The 5,341-nt window shown below is 48.0% G+C and overlaps 1 long non-coding RNA gene across 1 annotated transcript; it reads left to right on the top strand.

The window, feature by feature from the left end:
• Positions 1–3,447: 3,447 nt before the first annotated feature.
• Positions 3,448–4,836, top strand: LOC117284435. The gene is made up of 3 exons (XR_004515516.1): positions 3,448–3,520; positions 3,687–3,767; positions 3,865–4,836. It is a non-coding gene; the product is annotated as an uncharacterized LOC117284435 (long non-coding RNA).
• The last annotated feature ends 505 nt before the right edge of the window (positions 4,837–5,341 follow it).

The following is a 5,341-nucleotide window of genomic DNA, read 5'->3' as shown; positions in this document are numbered from 1 at the left end:
ACCCAAAGCAGTGATGTCCACTTTACAGATGTGGAAGGAGATATACAAAAGCTGGCTCCCCTGCCTGTGGACAGTTAATGAGGGATGGAGCCTGCGTAGAAACCCAGTGCAGGGTTAGGTCAAGAGAGGACTGGATTGCACAGATCTCGGTTGTATTAGGCTGCACTGCTTCCTCGTAGATAAAGAAAGAGGCAGAAGGTCCTGGTGGAGGCTTCTAGAACCTGGCAGAGGACGATTGGGCCCAACCCTAGATAACAGAATGCTGACATCTTGGAGCATTTGCTCCAGTTTTCCCTGACTGTGATCAGTGGTGATGGACTGGGAATGGTGAAGATCAGAGTCAGAAGCAGGGACCACGGAGTGCAAATAGAAGGAAGGGGGCGACACTGCAATCAGGGTGAGTGAGGGACCATGGCAGTGAATAAAATGGGTTTGGTGATGCTACTGTGAGGAAGGGTCAGGGATCAGGATGGAGGAGAAAGAAAGAAGTCTCTGGTCTTGAGAAACCTTCAGTGACATTGGGTCCAGGATTTTACAGAAGGGCATGGGCTTGAAGGGAAGATGCTGAGTCTGTTGTGTTAGAGCTGCTGGGCGAACCTCAGAGCCCTGGCTGGACCAGAGGAGGAGCCTTATGTGACGTCACTGGAGGACATGGTGGGACTGATGGATGGCTTGCTTCCAGGCAGAGAGCAGAGAAGCTCAGGAAACACAGCCTGTGGTATCACCAGACTGTTTCCCACAACACGGCAGGGCTGCTTCTCAGGGGGTCTCTAATGCCTCGGGAGTGAGGGCAGGGGTGCTGGGAAATAGATATAGATTGTCCCCATGACTAGGGATGCTGCTGGGCTTTCATGGGAATGCAGAGTACTGGGCACGCAGGGTGTACTGCAGTGCACAGGGGCCTCCCCACCATGGAAAACCACTCAAGTCCTCTCATTTCTAAATATCCCACTGGCCATTCATTTAGGTAAAGAAATCTATTTAGACGTCTTGGAGCCTAGAACCTAATTACAGTTTCTTTATATATCTATATATTTTGCTCCACTTACATTTGTACTCCTTTTCACAGGAATGTAACCGTAGACAGAGAAAATGTACTTCCTTTTATTGGAACTTCCCTGACTCATTCCATTTTAGAAAATCACATTCAGGTGTCACTGCCTTTCCTCAGATTCGAGTTCTTGTTCTGTGTTCATAGCCATCCCATTAATGGTGACTATGCATGCACTAAGCTCTCCTGTCTAACCATTAACTGAAATAGGTTCTTTTATCCTCTTTATGATAGTGGGATCATTATACCATTTTGCAGAAAATATATGTGTTTGAGTTACATTAGGCATGGAATTCATTTCAGGAGAGTGAAAAAGTTGTCAGGAATTAATTGTAAGGCAGGTTGGGACTCACAGGTTCTAGGCAATCACCATCAATAGAACTGTGAGACACAAATAAAACTTTAAGTTTTTCTTGATAGCCACCATACAAATAAAAGAATGGAATATTATTCAGCCTTCAAAAGGAAGGAAAAGCCAGGTGTTGTGGCACACACCTGCAATCTCAGCACTCTGGGAGGCTAAGGCAGCAGGATCACAAGTTCAAATTGAACCTGGGCAACTTAGTGACTGTTGCAAAAATAATAAAATAATAATAATGTTTAAAGGCCAGGGGATGTAGCTCATTGCAAGGGGCCTGGGTTAAATTCTTATTACTGCCAAAAAAAAAAAAAAAAAAAAAAGGCGGGAAGAGTGAGTTCTGTGGAATGCCAGAACATAGTTGGTGCTTGATGATATTATACTAAGTAAGCTAAGCAAAAGAAGCCAGTCACACGATGACTTCACCTAGACCAGGGGTCTAAAGCAGCCACATTGGAAGAAACACAGTGGAAAGCGGGTAGCCAGGATGGGTGGGGGTGGAAAGCCAGGCACCATCGTTTCATTCACCTTCTGCTCCAGACTGTGAGACAGACACTCTGGAGATCCTCTCCACAGCAGTGTAAACCTACCTGCCTCTACTGAGCTGCACTCTTAACAGTGGTTTTGCTGACACTTTTTATGTTACACGCTTTTTAACCTTTGTAACCACAATGAAGGATTAAAAGGGATGGTGAAGTTAATTTCAAAACATTTAATCCAAAATATCCAACATGCTATCATTACACTGTGCAGTCAATGTAAAATTACCAGTGAGTCATTTCCCATTCCTCTGCTGGTACAAAGTCTGAAGTCTGTGTGCATTTTACACCCACAGCAAGTGTCAACCAGGAACGGCCACATTCCTAACACTCATTTCTAGCACTGCCAGAGCCACCTGTGGCTTCAAGTCACTCCAGAGCTGGACAGCAAAGCTCCAGTTAACAGCTGACACTTGGTGTGGATGCTAAGTGCCGGGCCCCACTGTGGGTCCTGGGCATAGCCTGACTCTCCAGCCCCATAAGGGCGGCCGTGAGTACTGGGGCCTGTGGTCAGGCCACACCGTGTGGCTGCGGGCAGGGCTGCACCAAGGTGCTCTGGCTCCTCCAGAGCCCCTGCTTATCCCAAAGATTGTGTTGTGTTGCCCTGCCGGGCCCCAGGGTAGTAGGCAGGAGCCTGGGCATTGAGAATCTAACAGGCACTCCCGCTAGCATCTTTCCTTGCTTTCCTGGGGAGCCCAGTAGAGGCACAGTCAGGCCTCCCAGCAGCAGAAGAATCCTGTGTTTGCATCACTGTCCTACAATGGTCTCTATTCTCTGAATTTCCAGAGGGGAGGTGGCGGGCCTGGAAAATCAGGACAAAACACAGGTGTGGCAGAAAGACTTTCTCCCAACACACACATCTAATAAAGACTTGCTACTAGGACCTTGCTGGTGAATTGCCTGCATTCCAATAACTTTTTCCTCCCGAGTTTTCCTTAACAAAGACAGATTTCTTCATTTCCTGGGGCTCCCTCCGGATTAGACTGACAACTTCCTCATTAATTATCAAATTATGCCCCGTCATAAAATGATTGCATTTGCTTCCTACCTAAACACCTCCCCTCAAGTATGAAAAGTCTCATTTAAACTAATATGCTTTTAACTTGCTTAATTTCAACACCTCCGTAGAGGGTACCTAATGAGCTGATTCCTTGCCTGGCTGGTCCCTTGGTCCTTCCTCGCGTTCTTTGTTCCAACACCAATTTTCATTTTGCAGCACAGGAAAGGGGAGGACTCACCCCCTGGAGTCAGACTCTTGGCCCTTGCCATTCTTGAGTGATGGGTGACCTTGAATCTGCATCCCCTACAAAACTGAGGCCCCACTTGCTGCTTCTAGAGATGTGGAAATTGCCTACGAGTGGGACCACAGGAGAAAAGCAGCCTCCCAGTTTCGACTGGGCAGCTTAATGAGTCAGATAATTACACCCAGACTCCCTTTACAGGAGCCTCTTAATTATTATTTAATAAAGAGATGATTCCAGGCTGTGACCCGCAAGCCTGGCTGCGTTCTAACCACCGAGCTGCAGAAGTGCTACCTCCCAGACTGTGTCCTCCTCTGGCCTGGAGACAAAGGTGCTTTGAGGGACCTCTCAGCTTCGTGTTATGGAGAAGAGTATGTGCCAAGAGTTTTGTCCCTGGTACTGCCTTCTGCAAGGTGTCAGATGGGTCACTTCACTGGGGGGCTGGGAATCAGGTCAGTCTGTTCCTCGAATTAACCCTGATCTCATTCTCTTGGCAGCAGGCAGTAACCACAGGGCCTGCTGTCTCATGAGGGCTCGGCCCACTCACGCCAGGGCTCCCGGGAGCAGGAATTGCTGAGGTGCGTGCACTGGAGCCGGGCCATGTTTTAAGAGCTCTCAGTGCCTCTCCTTACATTTTCACATGAGTATTGATATACTTTCATTTCCATTTTACAGATCGGGACACAGAGGCTCACAGGGGATTATGCACACTTCCAAGGTCACACAACTAAGAATTGGGAGACCTGGAGTTTGAACTCCCATATCTCTAACTACAGAGCTAAAGGGCTTGGCACCTGCCCCATACTGCCAAGGATTACTGGCAGGGAGATTATGGATCTGTGCTTTCATGGCCAAAACTCTGATGGTTTCTCGGAGGATGTCCATTGTCATCAATATCAATTGTGCATCATTCTCTGACAACACAGAGAGAAAGACAGAATCACAATGGCATTCGAGTAGCTGATCCCAGTCCTCCAGGTGTAACCCTTGCATCTCCTACAATTCAGTTATATAAACCAATGATTTCCCTCTTTTACCTGAGCTAGCTAGGGTTCCATCGCCTGAGATTAAAACAGTTCTATCACAGTATGCTCTAGATTTTGGTTCAGCAGGGACAACAGGGAGTCCATAGGAATGCAGGTGTGGTATGGCATAGTGAAGGGAGTACAGGAGACAAGTTTGAGCTGGAGAGACCAGCAGGGAGCCCTTGCAGTGTGGACTATGCCAGTGGTCTGGGGGGAGGTGATGAGGGCTAGAACAGGGCAGGTGGTCACGGGCCAGTGGGGATGGAGTCAAGAGATGTTTCACTGATACACATTCTTAGACTTGGAGATTGACTAAAACTGGGGAGCTGATGGTCATGCCATTTGCTGAACAAGAAACCAAGGAGGCAGAGCAGACTCCAGGGAGGGGAGAAGAGGAGCAACGGATAATAAGCTCGACTGTGGGGTGCTGAGCGGTCCGACTGGGGGTGGCTCCTTTCAGCCAACACAATATGTTCTGGCACTGTGACGCAGGTGTGCTGTGCAGTCACCTGCTGCTCACAGCTTCAGCCTGACCCACTCATTCTAACTTGTGCCTCACACCCTGTGTTTTCTTCTCTCAGTCACCACATCTTATTTTTGCCCTTGAACCACCCTGAAGATGTGTCAGCCCTATTATCTTCCTGGTAGAACTTGGGCACCTTTCCATAGGATTCTGCTCCTCCCTGCTGCTCAGTTGAACTGAGCCTCCTTGGATAACTTCCTCCCCGGAGAGGAGGGAAAGAACGGCTAGCACTGTTAAAAACAAGCCCAGAAGCCACGCTGCGGGAAACTGGCTGCAGCCAATTTGGCTGCCTCTAATTGTTATGTTCTTTTTGCAAGTTATCTGTACCTACCATAGTCGAGGGAGATGAGGAGCATGTGTCCCGCTACCACAGTTGTCCAGCTGAAGTATATGACTATGAGTAAGCTTCACTGAAAACCTACACAGAATCCTGCCCTGCATCCAGTTACCAATAATCAGGCACAGTAACAATGTACAAGGGCTTTTTCTAAGCCCGAGGAAATCTTTGCTCTCTGTATGACACATGCCTTGCATGAGGAGAAAATATTCTAGTGGCAAAATTCAGTAGAGCTACCAGTTGGAATCAGGGAAGAGAATCAGCTGT

This window comes from Fukomys damarensis, unplaced genomic scaffold (assembly GCF_012274545.1).
Source record: "Fukomys damarensis isolate Sample0158 unplaced genomic scaffold, DMR_v1.0_HiC HiC_scaffold_5, whole genome shotgun sequence".
Lineage (NCBI taxonomy): Eukaryota > Metazoa > Chordata > Mammalia > Rodentia > Bathyergidae > Fukomys > Fukomys damarensis.
The sequence above is the reverse complement of the archived record's forward strand: the minus strand, read 5'-3'. Positions and strand labels throughout refer to the sequence as shown.